The sequence below is a fragment of the Physeter macrocephalus genome, chromosome 20, assembly GCF_002837175.3.
Source record: "Physeter macrocephalus isolate SW-GA chromosome 20, ASM283717v5, whole genome shotgun sequence".
NCBI lineage: Eukaryota > Metazoa > Chordata > Mammalia > Artiodactyla > Physeteridae > Physeter > Physeter macrocephalus.
Window position 1 is genome coordinate 105,772,090 of NC_041233.1, and position 19,479 is coordinate 105,791,568.

At 37.4% G+C, this 19,479-nt stretch overlaps 1 long non-coding RNA gene across 1 annotated transcript in view; it reads right to left on the reverse strand.

Moving 5' to 3' along the window:
- Positions 1 to 19,479, reverse strand: part of LOC102991663 (uncharacterized) — a 69,517-nt gene that overhangs the window by 20,860 nt on the left and 29,178 nt on the right. The window contains exons 10-12 of the long non-coding RNA XR_008616090.1: positions 18,415 to 18,517; positions 4,890 to 4,953; positions 274 to 485 (exon numbers count right to left, since the gene is read on the reverse strand). This is a non-coding gene — a long non-coding RNA (uncharacterized lncRNA). The remainder of the gene's footprint in view (positions 1 to 273; positions 486 to 4,889; positions 4,954 to 18,414; positions 18,518 to 19,479) is intronic.

Sequence of the window (19,479 nt, forward strand, 5' to 3'; positions counted from 1 at the left end):
GAATACAGGTTCTAGATCTAGACTGTCAATGTGGGCATCCCTGTTTCATCACCTTATTAGATGTATAACTCGATGACTCTGTGCCTTAGTCTCCTTGATGAAAATGGAGTTAATCATAATATTTTCCTCACTTGATTGCTGTGAGGACCAATGAGTCATTATATATGGGGTATTTAGAACAATCCCTGGCTCATTGTTATTCATTAAATATTAGCTATTTTCTTTAGTAGTAGTAGTTTCTGTTAATTTTAAAGTTTTACCATTTTCACTCACCTTAGAAATATATAAGAATATGTTTTCTCGGGCTTCCCTGGTGGCGCAGTGGTTGAGAGTCCGCCTGCCGATGCAGCGGACACGGGTTCGTGCCCCGGTCCGGGAGGATCCCACGTGCCGCGGAGCGGCTGGGCCCGTGAGCCATGGCTGAAGAATATGTTTTCTCGGGAACCCTCCTACACTGTTGGTGGGAATGTAATTTGGTGCAGCCACTGTGGAAAACAGTATGGAGGTTCCTCAAAAAACCAAAAGTTGCCATATGATCCAGCAATCCCACTCCTGGGCATATTTTCGTAGAGAACTCTAATTCGAAAAGATACATGCACCCCAATGTTCATAGCAGCACTATTTACAATAGCCAACACATGGAAGCAACCTAAATGTCCATCAACAGATGAATGGATAAAGAAGATGTAATATACATACATACATATATCTATATCTATATCTATATCTATATATATATATATCTACAATGGAATAGTACTCAGCAATAAAAAAGAATGAAATAATGCCATTTGCAGCAACATGGATGGACCTAGAGATTACCATACTAAGTGAAGTAAGAAAAAGACAGATATCATATGATATCACTTATATGTGCAATATAAAATATCATACAAATGAACTTATTTACAAACTAGAAATAGACTCAGACATACAAAACAAACATATGGTTACCAAGCAGGAAAGAGGGTGGGGGGATAAATTAGGAGTTTGGGATTAGCAGATACAAACTACTATATACAAAATAGATTAAAAAAAAAGGTCCTACTTTATAGCACAGGACACTATATTCAATATCCTGTAGTAAACCATAATGAAAAAGAATATGAGAAAGAATATATATATGTAACTAAATCACTTTGCTGTACACCAGAAACTTTACAACATTGTAAATCAACTATACTTCAATTAAAAATATTTTTTAAAGAATATCTTTTCTCCCACAATCCCAAAGGAACTGTGAATTAAATTCTTTATAATTATTTCTATATCAATATAATTTGCTTTTAGAAAAATGCAAAATTACAAAAGTGAGATTTATGAGATTACAAATCTTTGGTAGACATATGTTTTGTGTTTTGCTCACTTTCTATAAGTTTGTCCAATTCAGGGATTTTTTAAACATGGAAAACTTTCTGGGAGCCCTAGACACCTATTACCCCCTTCTGGGTAAAATGAAAAATAGAAATGCCAAAGCAATCAGAGCCTCACAGCTGGATGCTCTCTAGACAGAGTTTTACAATCTTGGCTACCCACTGTAATCACCTGGGACATTGTAAAAGGCACTCATGACTGGACCACACCCCCCAGAGATTGTAATTTAATTGGTCTGATTTAATTACCTGGCATAGGGAGTGTTCAAAGCTCCCCAGGTGATTCTAATGTGCAGCCAAGACTGGGAATCATGGTGTAGGTGGGTACTGATTAATTCAGGATCAGTTGGGTGTGTCTGTGGGGCTGGGCACTGGAGAGAATGACTTTCATAATCAGTCGACTCTCCAGGCCAACTGAGTCACTTGCCACCAGGTAAACTGGCTACAGAGCCTTCTTAAACTGGAACAAAAACATCCAATTCAGCTAGACTTTGCAATATCTTGAAATTTTTGCTCTGGACAGTTACTTTCACTTTCAAAATTTTCTTTTTCTTAAAAATCATCCCAAATGTTATCTCTGCATTTGGTGGTGGGAAAGATCACAACATAACAGATATTTCATGTTCTTGACTATGTTCCTTCTGTGTTTTGTTGCTACTGATGAAGCAAGCAAACACAAAAAGATTACATGCACACGAAACAGCCTGGATAGCATGCACCCTGGCTACAATGGCTTTGCTCTTTTGTCTGCTTTGATTGTAAGTGTCTTGAGATTCAGTATTTTAAGGAAAGAATACTTCACTTGGACTGCAAACTATAAACTGAAATTGTCCTGGAACTGGGAATATTCAACCACAATGTGATTTCAATGGAAAGATTTAAGAGCAGCTTCAAAGAAGTCAGAAACCTAAGGACAAGAAGATGCTGATGTGTTAGGAAAGTCTACAATATTTGCTTCTGTGGTTCTGAAGCTGTAAATAGAAGCAGCTATGGCAAAGAACTTCTATAATTAGGTTTCATCCTGATTCCAAAAGTTGCTTCTTACAGAGCTTTTAACAGAATGTGAAAACCGCTGTTTAAAACTCTTGGTTTGCATTTCCTGGCACTTTAATGAAAAAATTAGTATTTTCAAGCTTTGGGGGTTTCTCTAAAGTCATGTGCTAAAAAAGTAGAAGTCCTCTGTTGCCCAAAGGTTTTGGCGGAGGGTGGACGCTCTGGTAATTTTCTTCTCCCCGGGCATAGTCTTTCTCTAAGAGTCAGAGAATGCATTCAAATCAGAAATTAAATGGATTACAGATCTAAACTGTGGGTGTAGTTATGGACAGACACTGGTACTTGGACCAAACAGATGTGCTCTTTAAACATGGTGACCATACCCAGTTGTTCTTCCAAAAGCACAACAGAGAACAACCTTGCTCAGTTAGTCATACTTCCCTGAAGGGCCACCACCTAGAGTGGCATCTGCATTCCGCAGCAAGATGGGGCAACCACATCCTACCCTGGAAAGGGAACCCTTATCATTTTCCCTCAATCCAAACTGCCAGGCAGTATCAGGTTCCTCTCATGAGCTCACCAAATGTGCTGTTTCCTTACTTGTTTTACCACTCTGGTGAATTCTTTGTAGGTCTAAATCCTATAGGATATAAATCAAATCTGGAGAAAGACTTTGAATAAGCCTCCACCACCTCCAACCAAATTTTATCCAGGTGCAAAGTAGACCACGTGAGAATAAGAGAACCTAAATCCTGTCTATAACTGAAAGAACAGAGTAGTATTGGTAAGTGATCAAGGAACATTTATGGCATTCTTGAGTTCCATTTAACATTTTGCTGAGAAGTTTCAGGAAAAAATTTAATAGCAATGGTGACTGATGGAATCAAATAAGTGAATCAAGTCAAACTGCAGTTGTGTTACTCTTTACGTACCAGGAAAAAAAAAGTTAGTTCTGGATTAGTCTCTTGGATACTAGATAGGGAAAATCTAGCCTGGTGTACCCCATAATTTGCAGAGATGGCAGTAAGCCTTGGCATATATCCTACAGAAATTAGTCAAATAAGATTAGTTCTGGGTTCCTCCAAGAATTCAGGATGCTATTTGATGATCACTGTGGGATTCTCCTGGACTTGAATTTACCCAATAGGACCTGAAAAACTTCCAGCAGTGGTTCTCAAATTTTATTTCTCATAATTCTCTGTAGAGAATTTAAAAAAATGTATCCATACTCATAGCCCATCCCAGAATGTCTGAATCAGAATCTCTGGTGGTATGTATTTTGAAGAAATATTCATAGGTGTTTTTGAGGCACAGCAAAGTTGAGCATGTCTGAATTTAGGTGAATAGAAGGGATCAAGTTTCCCACCGGAAACTAGCTCTTCTGAGGGACTAGAGATGTTTTAGGATTGTTCCAGATCATCTCAGCGGTCCTTTCAGGGGAACTCAAATCATTCAGGATATTCTAATGAACAAGATTGGTTACAGAAAGGAGAAAGGACACTCTTTAATTGTAAGGAGGCTTTGAACATCAAAGAGCTATGCACTTGAAAGCATTATTCCAATCAACTTTTTTCCACAAGCATTAAGTTTGGAGGTGATTTTTATTTTTGCTTTGCAAATTTTACAAAAAAGCACGATAACTCCTTCAATTAGACAAACTTCTATTTTCTGTAACACATGCTTCATGTAAATATTTTCCTGTTTTTATATTTGTCATATTATATATCATTCCCAAGAATGCTTTCATTAGAAAATATTTGCCAAAATATGATCATACAGTTCATGAATAAATTTTATACAATTTATGTGATGAAAAGGAGTACCTGTAGGGGGAGAAATCTGGACTAATATTTATCGATCTCCTCACATGCATTCATTTAATTATGGACTGGTTATTCTTCTTCTCATTTTACTGTTGAAAAAAACTGAAGTTCACATTAAGAGGGACCTCCAACGCTGTACAGTTGTTAAGTTATAGTGTCAGTGTTTAAACTCAAGTCTGGCTGATTCCATAGTTCCTATTTACCAAATTGCATTATACGAGAACACTCGATAGAGAAGTAGGTGTCCTTTCTTAATCCTTAAAAATTCATCTGGAGTGTTAGTCTGTATTCACAGCATGGCCATAAAGATTAGACAACTGGATATCTACTAAGACTTTTTCATCTTTCTTATTTTCCAATTTTTCACAAAGGAGTATATAGATACTTTAAGGAATAATTAAGGGGATCCAATTTAAAAAAAAATCTACTGTCTTCTTAACCAACTAAGAAATAACACAAAAGAGTAAGGTAGGTGGGGACCAAATTTTTGTCTTTATTGTGGACTGTTTAGGCTGAAGGATATGGCTTAACTCAGGAGGAAACTGGGCCTCCCAAAACTGAATTACAGTTTTAAACAGACTTATCCATCCGGCACAGGCAGCCGCCAGAACACTGGAAGCTTGAAGGAACAGAGTTAAAGGTATGCCTTCTGTAGCCAAGCTTCCTTTCAAGAGAAAATTCTAGATCTCTCCAAACTCACCAGTCAGATAAGCTGCTCCACCGGGGGCAGAGAAAGTCCAGCGCTGCTACACCTATGAATCTCCCTTCAAATGGGAGGAAAAAAAAAAAAAGAGAGAATTAAAGAAAAAGTGCTTCTCCTGGTCAGAAAACTGCGCCAGGAAGATTTTCATATGCTTAATAAAAACGTGTAAGGACACATCTAAAGTTAAACTTTATTTGCTGAGTTAAAGGAAGAAGCAAAAACCTAGCAAAACAGCTCCCACATCCACATATTTACAGACCGGTTCACTGAAGAGGGAAAATTAAAAAGCCTCAGGTGGAAAATCATTTAGTATCAATGTTTCTAGTATGTGCTAATCAAGCACATATTCAAGTCAAGGGTTTGAGGTGACATGAATACTATCAGTGTCAGAGAAGTTAATAATGAGGACATTTCTACTGAACTTTAAAAAAATCTTGCTTTGTAGTTCCTCCATCTCTTTGGTAAACTTTGCCTTAAATTTAGGTTATCTCTGAGGACACATTCCTCACCATAAGTCCTTTGCTCTGTACTAAGACTGAGACACTACAGAAACTATAGCATTATCTACTTACTTTTAGATATTCTTTTGATTCTTCTTTAGTCTGTCTGAAGAAATATTTCCACCATTTAATATTTGTAAACATGTGGGGTATTTGTTCAGCTGGTAGTTCATTTACACCAGCACACATTAATTCATAATTAATGTGAATTTAATGAGTTAAATAATTTCTAACAACTTCTTACTCTTCTTGAGTTTTTAATTTACACTTTAAAAATGATGTGTAAATATGAAGGCAGATTTCTGAATAGTTTAGGCCAACCTTCCTACCCCATTCTCCTAAAAAGTTTTTATATCAGATTCCTTAAATTTGAGCCAGTATTTGTTTGATTTAACATCTCAAAAATCAGAGAAGTACTAGAGCTGGAAGGCACTGGGTCTAGTATTCTCATTTTGTAGATAAGGAAACTTGGACTTAAAAAGATTAAGTGATATGACAAAGATCACAAAATAACTTCTTTAGTAGAGCTGAAACTGGAGTTAAGTTCTTGCAACCCCTGAAAGGGCTTTTCAACACCACTTGCTTTATTTTCCAATTTATTTTCAAACTACTAATGTCTAGCTTAAAAATTCTACTTCCTAACATGATAGTTCTCAATCCTACTTGCTTTGTTTTGCTGTTTAATTTGATAGTGGTTTTTATTTTTTTTTAAAAAGTCTGGTGTGATTCTGCTGAGGAGGAAAATGTTCTTTTATTGCTTTTATTGTCCCTTTTATACTGTACTATTAAAAAAATTTAATTTTTAAATCACATGATATCAAAATTCTTACAAAGCATTTGGTTTATCTCCATTCAGCTCTAATTTTAATAGTCAATTCTAACTTCATGAAGGATCTGCATGGGCACTTTCCATTTACCGAATGTTTCAGTTCTTGGCTTTGTTTTCCCAGACCTGGTATTTCATTCGGATTTGACTCCCATCACCTGCATTTTGCAGAGGTCCCTTTGCCGCTTCCAAGGGTACGTGTCAGATTGGGAGAAATGTCCCTGCCTGTTTATTACATCAGAAGATACTTAAGTGCATTTCCCAAATAAGAAGCCCTGTTTTCCACCTGGCTGCTGCGAGTAACTTCAAAATCTCTGGGGATGACCATGTCTGTTCTGGGAGGTTGTCCTTGGAGTCTGATTGTGTAAAAAAAATCTGCTTCTTTTCCGGACGCACTTGGAAGTCTCTCTTTTGTTCCCACTTGATTATAAAACATGTTCAGCTGCTCCACATCAGAATAAAACATTACTGTCCTACCCAAAGATTTTTGCATTGTCCAAGGCTAATTAGATGGTCAGATTTATCATCCAAAATTTGAAATCAGGTTTTGTGCCTCTTAGCAATGATTTCCATCAACACGATGCAGCCATCATACTTTTCCAACACAAAACATATGAATCAGGGCATAAATGTTTAGAAATATCTTGATGTAAAATAGACCGTAAAATGCAGCATAGCGTAGCATATGTCGACACAGCGGGAAACGACGGGTTCCAAAAGAAATGAGCCTAATTTTCTGATCCACTGGTGTGAGTGACTGGACTTGGATGAGGCACAAAAGAAGCCATCTGAGGATGTAGCATGCCAGAGGAAAGGGACATTTTGATAATCCTGCCCTTCTCAGGAGCACATACACCTTTTTTTTTTTTTTTTTTTTTTTGTGGTACGCGGGCCTCTCACTGTTGTGGCCTCTCCAGTTGCGGAGCACAGGCTCCGGACGCGCAGGCTCAGCGGCCATGGCTCACGGGCCCAGCCGCTCCGCGGCCTGTGGGATCCTCCCGGACCGGGGAACGAACCCGCGTCCCCTGCATCGGCAGGCGGATTCTCAACCACTGCGCCACCAGGGAAGCCCAGGAGCACATACACTTTGATATGAGACCCACTTTGAGGTGAACACACAGAGGACAGAGTGCGGGAAATGGACCTGTTTTCCTATGTTTCCTCCCACTCATTGCATGGTTGCAGCAGTAATGCCCCGTGTACACAAGTGGAGGCTTCATCAACAACTACCAGGCTCTCAGGACGAGGAAAAGTTGGAGTCCTCATCTACAAGTCAGATCTACTCTGGCTAAAGCATCATATAATTGAAATAGGATTACATTTTTAGTGTTGAATTATTGATTGATGTCTCTCTTCCTTCTACATGTATGGACCCATCCTAGCAATGTGAATCAGCAATCTAAAATACATGGTCTAAATGTCTCTCCCCACCCCATTTTTTATCTTTTCACAACCTTCAGCCAAAAAAAATAAAATAAAGAACAGAATTTCTCAGGAACTGTTAGGAAGCCAAAAAATATGCTAGATGCATTAGGTTTCTGTCAGATGTAGGATCTAAGGGAAACAAGAAATCCAGGAAAGGTTTAAAAATCAACTTGAGTCTGAGAGGAAGCAGTCTCTGGCTTGGCGCCTTAATGGACAGCAGACATGATGCAGGGAGGATTATAAGTCACTCATTTCCCAATTAGATCTGATTTTCCCTGACGGCACTGTAAAACCATGTCTGCACACAGCAGTAAAACTCATATTCCACTGATCAATCAGGTTCTTTATTGCTGATTACGTTTCCTGAATACGTTCAGTAGTAGCCCTAATGAAATAGCTTCAAATTTGTTGGATGGAGAGAGTTGGAGCCTTGTTTAATAGTACCGTTTCAGTTAAGATCTTCACAACTCTTGCCAAATGGAAACTGAAATAAAGTTTTAGCATATCCAACCTGGCTATTTTCATGACAGACAAGTTATTGGTCAACATAGCAGCATCATATAGGGAAGGTCACTGGCATATGGGAAAGACCAGCAGATCTGGACATGGACATGATCTGTCCAGAACCATTCACTTCATTCCACGGTCAAGAGTTTCCTTGCCTGTAAAATGGGAAGTTGAACTCGAGATCTCCTCCAGGTGTAACCACTATGGTCCTAGGAACAGGACAAAATAAATGTCCTAGGAACAGGACAAAAAAAATCACACTGAGTCTGGCTTCCTTCATGAGAACACTTCAGCCAAAACAATCACAATTAAAATAGCATGTGAGAAATTAGTGTTTTGGGTACCACTATTTATCAAGCAAATGGATCAAATGTCTTATGGACATTTTGGACGGGACCAAATAAATATCAAGGGCCTACTGGCATGAGCCAAGTGTCTTATAGATGTTTTGGGCAGGACCAAATATCCAGCAAGGGGAAAGGAGAGGAGAGAGGCGAACACTGACTTGAAGTCGAGAGTGTGGACAGCAGGTCCCTGAACCAGTTTGTACAGAGAACATCACTGAGAGAAAGCAGTCCCTGTCCCCCTTCCCCTGCCATTACAACCAGGAGGTGTCTGCTGTGCAGAGAGGGGGCTAAGGGCAGCGTGCACAGCTCTGAGGGTGCTGGTCACCCCCCAAGCCCTGGACAGATGCAATGCAGGCAGAGGTCTGTCCTGGTCCTGTCAGATTCTCCATGAAATCCTCTCTTTCACTCTCTCTTCTCTCCTTCATGACCAACACAAGACACCAGATGTGAGTCCCAAAGAAATCATTTTCCCCTCCACCAGGAACCCAGTCTCCCAATTATCCTCTTCTTGTTCATTATAAAACATTCCATTCGGAGATATTCACGTGATTACAATAATTTGCCCATGAGAATATGAAAAGTAATCTTTAACCCTCCAGTTGGTGGCTGTTTATACCCTGAAGTACTTCTGATGTTCTACTCAAGAGGAATTCTCATTTGTAATATATGGAAGATGGTACTTCTGAGCAGTGGATTTTATGGCACCGGAGTGCCATTCATCCAAACTCCCGGAAGGAATGAAACAAAGAAATAAACTAACTTTATCTCATTTAATCTTCACAAATTAGCAAGGCAGGCTTTATTTTTTCTACTTTTTATAATAGACTGAAATTCAGAAGGGTTAAATGACTTGCCCAGAGCTTAGTAACTCCATGTTCTAAACACTCAACATGTTCTTGTACTTCATCACATCAGAATTTTTAATATGAAGTTTCAGAAGTGTTACTTTTGAAGGCAAACTAAGAGTCTTTTCTATTTATGATGTTAGAACATAGGACTGTTAGTCTTAAAATAACAGGTGCTTTTTATCTGGAAAGACCTGAGTTTGAATCCCAGCTAACTTGATCTGAGACTAAGTGAAGGCCCTTCAGATGTTTTGAGAATCATTCTCATCTCTCCAGTGAAGGGTAATGGAAAGCCAAACGTGGAAGCAATGTGGAGTGTACACTTGAGGACGTTTAGGTCAGAAGAAGGCAGACTCTTGGGGGCTTTTGTAATAACACAGGATGCTGAGTTAGGGACACAGATCTAGAGACAGAGATCAAAAGATGTTAGAGTAATAATACAGGACGCTGAATTAGTGCTACAGAGCTAGATTGTCATAGATCTAGAGGTAGAAGTATTATCTTTGTAGCCAATTTGATGGTTGGTTTAGGCCTATGTCACAGCTCAGAAACTGAATTAAGGGAACCAATTAGTCTACTTTTTCAGGTTTTATTATTGACAGTCTTCAGATAATATTTCTTATTCATTTATTACCATTTTATTTCTCCCAAAAGGAAAAATCATGCTGAAGAGCAAGTTAAGACAAGATTGGTTATAACAAGACAGTTTTCTGTGACTGAGCCCCTCAGTAGAAAAATCACGACAGAGAACTAGATTCAGAAACCTGTTGGTCCAGTCATTCTGTCTAGAACTCAGAGAGTATTGAAGATTTTCCCATGTGATGACTTTCTCAGCCACAATCCAACTAGATCTGTATCAGTTAATTGTATTAATCAATTCAGATAAATTTTACATAACTCAGTTCCTTCAAAGAATGAGGAAATAAGTAAATGACCTATTGTACATTACTTCCATTCACTCCTTCATCCAAAAAAATAATGATAACTAAAGGTTAGGCCTTTGCTGGGCATTGGAGATAGCATGTCCCTACCCCCTGGAGTTACTTAGTCTTCAAGGAGGGCAATGAGAGAGTTCATGTTTGCAGAAAGGTGTAATGGGGGCATGCACAGAGTATGGTGGAAACACGAAACCTGAAAAAACTAAGACCTGCAAATCAGCAAAGGATTCTGAGAGGAGATAAGTTTTGAGGGTTGTATAGGAACTACCAAGACAAAAGGGAAGGCAAAAAGAAGGTAGAACAAAGGCAAAGAAAGGAAGAGTGAAACAATGTGGCATTTGGAAAATAGGAAATACTGCCAATGTTCCCTGGGGAATAGGACAAATGTCTGAACTCCTTCCTCTCTCTCTCTCTCTCTCTCTCAGTATATATAAGAACATATACAAAAAAAAAAAAAAAACGAGTGGGTTTTGCCCCTCTACTCTTGACTCTGTTCTGAGAAACAAAACCAGTAAGATATATACACGTATATGTATTGATATGTATTAAGAGTGGAGGGGGGAAAAGCATTTGTTCAACTTTTTTGAGGTTTAATTACCACATAAAATTGTAAGATACTTCAAGTGTACAGGGTGAAAGGATTCCTCCCATCTAGTTAATTAACACATTCATCACCACACATATTTACATATTTACCTTTAAAAAAAAATCTTGTCTTATAGCTGAAAGTTTGCTCCCTCCTTTTACCAACCTTTCTCCATTCCACACCCACCCCAGCCCTTGGCAACAACTTTTCTGCTCTCTGTTTCTATGAATTTGACTTTTTTTCCTTTTTTAGATTCCACATATAAGTGATACCATGCAGTATTTGTCTTTCTTTATCTGGCTTATTTCACTTAGCATAATGTCTTCAGGGCACATCTATGTTGACACAAATAGCAGGGTTTCCTTCTTTCTCATGGCTGAATAATATTCCATTGTGAGATATATATATATATATATACACATCCCACATCTTCTTTATCTACTTATCCATTGACGGACACTTAGGTTGTTTCCTTGCCTTAGCTGTTGTGAATAATGAACCTGGGAGTGCAGATATCTTTTTGTATCCTGTTTTCATTTTCTTTGGACATATACCCAGGAATGACTTGCTGGATCATACGGTAGTTCTATTTTTCATATTTTGAGGAACCTCCACACTGTGCTCCATAATGCCTGCACCAAATTACATTCCCACCAACAGTGCATAAGGATTCCCTGGAGAAAAGGCATTCTTGATGATAATGTTGAATCAGATCATACTGTATCTGAAGCTAGTCATCCCTGGAATGTCCCAGTTGAAGAGCTTATAAATTTCTTTTTTAAGAAAAATAGCATTAGTTTGATTTCATTTACTTACAATTGAGGGATTATTGATTGATACATAAATAACCCAAGCCAAAAAAAAATCACAAAAGTTATTTTCTTCTTTCATAACTATTCCTAAAAGCACTGAAGGTGTCTAAGTCAGAAAACCATTCATAAAGGCAAAAATAACATTCATATACATATACACCTATATAAACACTACCTCTATATTTGAAGCTGCCAAAAATTCCAACCAAATAGGACAGGTACCCCTAGGCTTTAATGCACCAGAAGTGTTTCAATTCGTTGCTTTTCGTAAGAAAGATTTTATTTCCCCAGCTGATCAGAGAGTACTCTTGGAGAAAAATCTGTTGATATTCCCCTTGCTGAGTTTTAAATAACCTGAGTATGTGTGATATATCTTTTGTAGTGGGTACTTCAGAGAAAAAACATTGCTTTTAAATCTCATGCATGCCCCAAATGTAATGTGAAATAAATTCCACGTGAATGAGCTCCTGCCATGTCTAAAAACTGAATTGTAATATGCAAGTTTCTCCAAGACGGGCCATTTTTTTTGTGGTCTTAAAAGCATCAAAGCTAAGAGGACTGATAAATTTTAAATCTCTCTAGCAGATTTCGCGTAAAGCTGTAAGTTTATATCTCCATGCAGCTCTAGTAGCAAAAACATGAGTAATTCATTCTCAGGTTTCCCCAGGAACTCAAGCCTGTTCAATTAACAGGGTGTATTTCACTCAACATAGGAGAGCTGTGAATAAAAATAATGATGATACCGACAGCCTCCGGTCTGCCCACCAGGAATTTGTATTTCATCTTTGAGATGAACCTAGTGTCACAGAGTGTAGTCTCTGAATTTTTCCATCTTGTTTCAGCATGCTTCCAAAGCTCTCAGATTGTAATTAAAAGCTCAAAATCAATTGAATCTCTGTTTGGTGGCTCACTGCTATAGGGAGTAAAGAGCTGAAGTCTCCTTTGTGATTCGCTCATCCCTCAAGTGTGAGGGGTCTTTTTTGAACTCCCAAAGAGATCCTTCTCTAACTCAATAGGAATCTAATTAAAATGGCAATATCAGCTATCGTTTATTGAGCACATACTACATGCCAAGCACTTCACCTGATTTTCATATATCATTTCTCCTAATTTACACCATAATCTTCCAAGTATAGGTCTTGTCATTTCCAACTTAAAGAGCCTGAAGATCAGTGAGGTTAATTAACTGAGCTGAGGTCACAAAGTCTTTAAAGGAGCCAAATTCAAATGCTGAGCTGTCTGTCACCAAAGACCCTGTTCTTTCCACTATACAGTGCTTTCCTAAAAAAGTGCCTTCAGGGCCTCATACTGAAACTGTGAAGTAATACATTAGCATAAATACAGTTATAGAGGCTCTGGCTGGCTTTCTTCTCCCACACCTCAGATCATTCTATGAACTACTAAAGCATAGTCTGTAACCTGAGAAAAAGTCTTCCCAGAGGCCCTTCACCTGCAATCACTGAAGATAAGAAAGCATTCCATACCCACGCCACTCTTAACTCAATCCACAGAGGTCAGCCCTTCTCTGTTACCAGAGTTTCATGACTGAGCAGAAAGGTAACCAGTGGACCAAAGGGACATTCATTTAACGTATAAAACTTGCAAATATCAGCTCCTGAGTAACAGTCACGTGCCATGCACTGGCGGCTATGTATGCCCAATATGAATTGAAATATGCAAAATAAACAGTTGAGCATACAAACTTTTTTCCCAACACAAGCCATTTGCAGATGCAAACGCAAATTGAGGCCATACAGGCGTGAACTGAAAAAAAAGCGTTAGGACATTCTTGTTTTATCTTTTCAGCTCCAAGAACTTCACAGCTGCTCTTAATGTGTGTGTGAATATTTTATGTGTGTGTTTTGAAAGAAGTAGTGTATTACCTTTCTTAAAATCCTCTATGAATGGCAGATTACGGCAGAAATTTTTTTTTTTTCTCAAACACGAAAGCTTTCCTAAAACACTGGATCTTATTCTCAGAACCCAGTGTGTTAGGAAATAAAGTAAGCCAATGTCATTTATTCTTAAAAGGAAATGTGCCATTTCTTTCAAACTTCTTAAGAGTTTTTTCCTTTAAAGTAATTTTATTTTCCTCTGGAAAAACATTTATATAAAACATTAGATTTTATAGATTTTTAAAATTTTCCACTCCATGCTCTTATCAGTTACATGCCATTGAAACTGGGCAGTTTTATTGGTTAAAATAACAGAATAAGAATGTATCAATACTAGGTAATGACCTATATGGGAAAAGAATCTAAAAAAGAGTGGATATATGAATATGTATAAATGACTCACTTTGCTGTACAGCAAAAAGTAAGACAACATTGTAAATCAACTATACTCCAATAAAAATTTTAAAAAAGAATGTATTATAGTGTTAAATTCCACAATAGTAAGCCATGTTTTTTTTTAAATTGTGGCTAAATACCCCTAACATAAAATTTGCCATGTTAACCATTTTTGAGTGTACAGTTAAGTAGTATTAAGCATTTTCACATTGTACTTAATCACCATTATCCATTTCTAGAACTCTTTTTTTATCTTTCAAAACTGAAACTGACCCTATTAAACAATAACGCCCCATTTTCCCCTCCCCTCAGTCCCTAGAAACCACCAATCTACTTTTTGTCTCTATGAATTTGAATACTCTATGAATTTGAATACTCCAAGTGCCTTATATAAGTGGAATTATGCAATATTTATCTTTTTGTGATGGAATATTTCACTTAGCCTAATGTCCTCAGGCTTCATCCATGTTACAGCATGTGTCAAACTTTCTTTTAAAGGCCGAATAATAGTCCATTGTATGTATATGCCACATTTTAACCATTCATTTGTTGAGGGACACTTGGGTTGCTTCCTTCGGCTACTATATATAATGCTGATATAATCATGGGTGTACAGACATCTCTTCTAGATTCTGCTTTCACTTCTTTAGGTATATGCCAAGAAGCAGAATTGCTGGATCATATGATAATTCTTAATTTTTTCAGGAACTGCTATATCGTCTTCCACAGTGACTGCACCATTTTACATTCTCACCAACAATGCACAAGTGTTCAAATTTTCTGTATCCTCACCACCTATTTTCTGCTTTTTAAAAAAATTATAACCATCCGAGTGGGCGTGAGGGGGTGTCTCATTGTGATCTGATTTGCATTTTCCCTCATATGATGTTTCCCTTAGTGATGCTGAGCATCTTCTCATGTGCTTATTGGCCATATGTATATCTTCTTTGGAGAAATGTCTATTCAAGTTCTTTGCCCATTTTAAAATCTTGGTTGTTTACTTCTTGTTGCTGAGTGTAGGAGTTTTCATGTATTCTGGATATTGACCCCTATCAAATATATGACTTGCAAATATTTTTTCCATTCCATGTGTTTTCTTTTCACTCTATCGATTGTGGTTTTTGATGCAGAGTTTTTAAATTTTGATGCAGCCCAATTATCTATTTTTCATTGCGTTGCCTGTGCTTTTGGTGTCATATCCAGAAATCATTGCCAAATCCAATGTCATGAAGATTTTCCCTTAAATTTTATTCCAAGAGTTTTATAGTTTTAGTTCTTCCACTTAGATTTTTGATCCATTTTGAATTAATTTTTGTATATGGTGTAAGGTAGGAGCTCAACTTCTTTTTTTGTATATATATATATATATATATATACACACACACACATATATGCCACCAATTCTCATTACTCATGGAAGTTTTGTCCTATACAGTCATTTTAAACACTGAATTAGGGAATACTGAACCATTGCTCTCAGAGAAATACAAGGTTAGTCTCCTGAGAGCCTGTGGTCACATTTTTGTCACCTAATCAATACATAACCTTGTATCATGTGTGTTTCTGTTTAAAGACACCCTGTTCAATGTATACTGTTGATTTATGAATGTTGAGCTCAGAGCCAACAGCACTATGACTCATGCCCAAATGAAGCTTATCTAACACACTGATTTTCTCTATAAGATACAACAGCTCTGCTCTTAGGAATACTAGAATGCCCTTCAGCCCAATGTTTGGGGGCCATTTTAAACAGAAAGATCGCCAGCCAAAAAAAAAAAATTAAAAATGAGGAAAACGTGGCACTAAACAAGACCATGAAAACGACACTTGTGTTCAGTATGAGAGCAGAAACATGAAGGCAGAGTGCCGCCTTGTTTCGCTTCCGTTGGGAACATATACGCAGATGGACCCAAATGTTCTGCTGCTCTGCAAGTGATGTGTCTGCAGGTGACTATGAGAGCACCACACGTACGGATGTGGGGATTACAAATACATTTTAGCGAGTAGGTGAATTCGAAAAAAAGCGAATCCCTGAATAATGAGGATTGTGCAAACATGTATTTCTACTTTGCTTCAGGAATCCTTCTCTCTCTGACATCCACTGAGAGAAAGAATTGGATGTACAAAAGCTGAGAGGAAAACATGTATGTGCTTAGTCTTGGCTCCTCATCAGGGATTTTGATATAATTTATTTGGCCTTCCTTCCCCTCCCCCAGCAAACTAACTTACCCTCTCTCACCCACAGGCATAATTTCAGAAAGCACTGAGAAGAAGATGTTTATTCTAATTCTGAAATTATACTCTATGTGGTTATTTGGTCCAAATCGTTGAATTTTCTAAAGATAGCTCAGGTTGACTCGAGTATCTAGACCACTTAAACAAATACCTACCTATTGTGGAGCTAGATGCACCTGACTAGCAAAACCCAATGTCCTTAAACATTTGAACAGGTGACTCAGGTACGTTGCCTGGCTGCCATGTAGCTTACTATAGGATGAGACTATCTAAACAACTACTGTGAGTTCTGGTCAGCTTGGCTGTGAGGGATGTTACAGGAAATGAACAGGGATGCGGTATCACTATGTTCACTTCTCTTAAACTGCACTAACCTGAGGTTGCACACGTGAGTCCCAACAACTCTGAAATACTAATAAGATCCCAATCTCTGAGAATTCAAGGCTGAGGGCAGACATGGGCCTGTGGTGAATCCAAATTAAAGATAACCTTGTGGAGGCTCTGGGGCTCTTCAGACTGGCTTCTCCTGTTGAGACCTCCTTCATGCCTTTCCAAGGAAATGAGTTGATTTTTTAAAAAACTGAAATGGGGTTTTCTGTTTTTACTTCATATTCCTAGCATTCACAATGAATGCCAGTGTATGTCTATGTATGTGTGCATTGAAAGATATAAAATATATTCATATTGTGCATCCATTTTTCTTCTCTCCATGTGTCTAGATCTCAGGATTTTATCACTACTTTGTTTGAGACTCAGGCCTCCTTCAACAGAAATAGACTGTACCTTCCGGTGTTCCTGTGGGTTGAATTGTGTCCCCCAAAAGATATGTTCAATTCTTAAACCCCAATACCTGTGAAGGCAACCTTATTTACAAATAGGGTCTTTGCAGATGTGATCAAGTTAAGATAAGGTCATACTGGATTGGAATGATATTCTTATAAGAAGAGAGAAATTTGGACACAGAGACACTGACACCCAGGGGAGAAGGAGACAGAGACAGAGATTAGAATGATGCGTTTACAAGCCACAGGACACCAAGGATTGCCACCAGTCATCAGAGGTTAGGGAGAGGCAAGGAAGGATCTTCCCCTAGAACCTTCAGAGAGAGCGTGGCCCCGCCTACATCTCTATTTCCAATTCCCAGCCTTAGAACTATATGAGAGAATAAGTTTCTGTGATTTTAAACCACCCAATTTGTGGTAATTTGTTAGATCAGCCAGAGCAAACTAATACAAATGCCTTTTCTGGAAATAGTACTGCTTGTATAATGCTTTGTCCCTTTCATCCCTGAGAACTACTTCGTAATTAAACGTGTCATAGAGAACATCTATATCATTTTCTCATTTTATGGATATGGAAACTGAGATCCGATAACATTATTTGTTGTAGATCACAGACATATAAAGGGGAAGAGTCAAAAAAAAATAACACAATCTCCTGACTACTTGATTTGTGTTTCTTTTCAATGCACACACTTGCAAAGAAATTTTAAACTAATGGTTGAAAGAACGAACACGTAATTCTTTATCGTCCTTTTAAACTACAGTTATAGATTTAGCAGCAATCAAGAAATATATTCAGAGCTACAGGAACTAGCATCTCACTGTTCCAAATGTAGCTTAAGATTCTGCTTGGTTCAATTAATAATTGTTAAATACAACTTATCACATTGTCTTGGATTTTGCTCCTCATTATTAATAGCATTTGTAACTGGATTCAGACCTGCATCATTTAACTCATGATTCTAGCAGATTAAACACTTTCTACCTTCCTTTTCCCAAATGTACCCTTCACACACATACACATGCAAACCTACAGTAATGTTTAGACCTTGATTGACGCATTAGGTATATGTGAAAATCTATACATTTATATATTTCCCAGTGAATAAGATCTATTTCTCCCCAAATTATTATGTATCTGCAGAGCAAATATTAACAAGGGAAGGCTCAGCATCAAAGATAAAAGGTGGGAGGATACACTATCTCTAGTGATGGCGAGAAGCACCACGTACCATCATGTCAAAAACAGGAATTTCAGAGCTTATTGGTCATTTCATTTTCTTAAAACTGAACAGTAAATCTTATTTCACAAGGCTGATCAGAGATAAAATTTGAGCTATTTTATTAACACTTCAGATCATCTAGTTATTCCTCTTGTTCACCTGTTAGTAGGTATATAATATCAAGAGTAATCAACGATGTACTTACCTTTCTGAATGCCAGAGCATGACATTGACTTTTCTTCAAAATAAGTATTTTCTGTATAGTTACTGCTGCTTTTTGGTAAACTGTCTTCAAGAATTATGGTTACCTTCAGAGAAATTCAATTGAATTTATTTTATAGTGCCTTATGTTTTAGTTACCAAGATTCATTAAAATTCAGTACCACCTGTGCTTTTTGGTATTGCAAGTATGGTGGGACTTATTTTTAAATTAAATTTGTTGTGTTTCATTGCTAGATATGTACCAGTACTCACTGACAACAGCATGTATTTTTTAGCCATGCAACTTTATAGCAACTTCTTTAGTTTTTGTATAATATTACTATATAACCAAGTCTTACAAACTCTTCCTGGTTTATATGTATATAAACATATATATGTATGTATGAATATGTATATTCAATATATATTTATATATGCTACTCCAAAAATACTTTAAAATTAGTTCAACGCATGTACGACAAAAAGTTCTTAATATTTTTTTCAAAAAATTATCCTTGTGTAATCAAGAAACATCTTACACTTCAGCTACTCTTAAACACTGGCAAATTGATACTTTGAATAGTCTACAGCTATGCTAATATGGAGGCTGTCAGCCACATGCGGCTATTAAATTTAAATGAATTAAAAGTAGATAGAAATGAAAATTCAGCTCCTCAGTCACACTCGTCACATTTCTGGTGTTCAGTAACCACAGGTGGCTCGTGGTTACCTTATTAGGCGGTGTGGATATAGAAAATTTCTATTATTGCAGAAAGTTCTATTGGACAGTGCTGGTCTATAGCATTAAAAGTTAAAATTTAAAGTTAAAAAAGAGATTATTTGAAAAGAATATGAATGCGGACCACTTATGTATTCCAAAGAATTGATTTTAGGACTCTCTAAAACAAAGGCCAAAAGAAAAGGGAAAATAAAGGATCTAAATGTTTTTGCATAGAATACTAAATATCCAGATGTCCTCCTACACCCAGTTCTTCTGTTTCTTCTGTTTTGGTTCTCTGAGTTCTGAATCAAGTTGATGTATACCCAGCAGCTATATTTTCCATTGCCT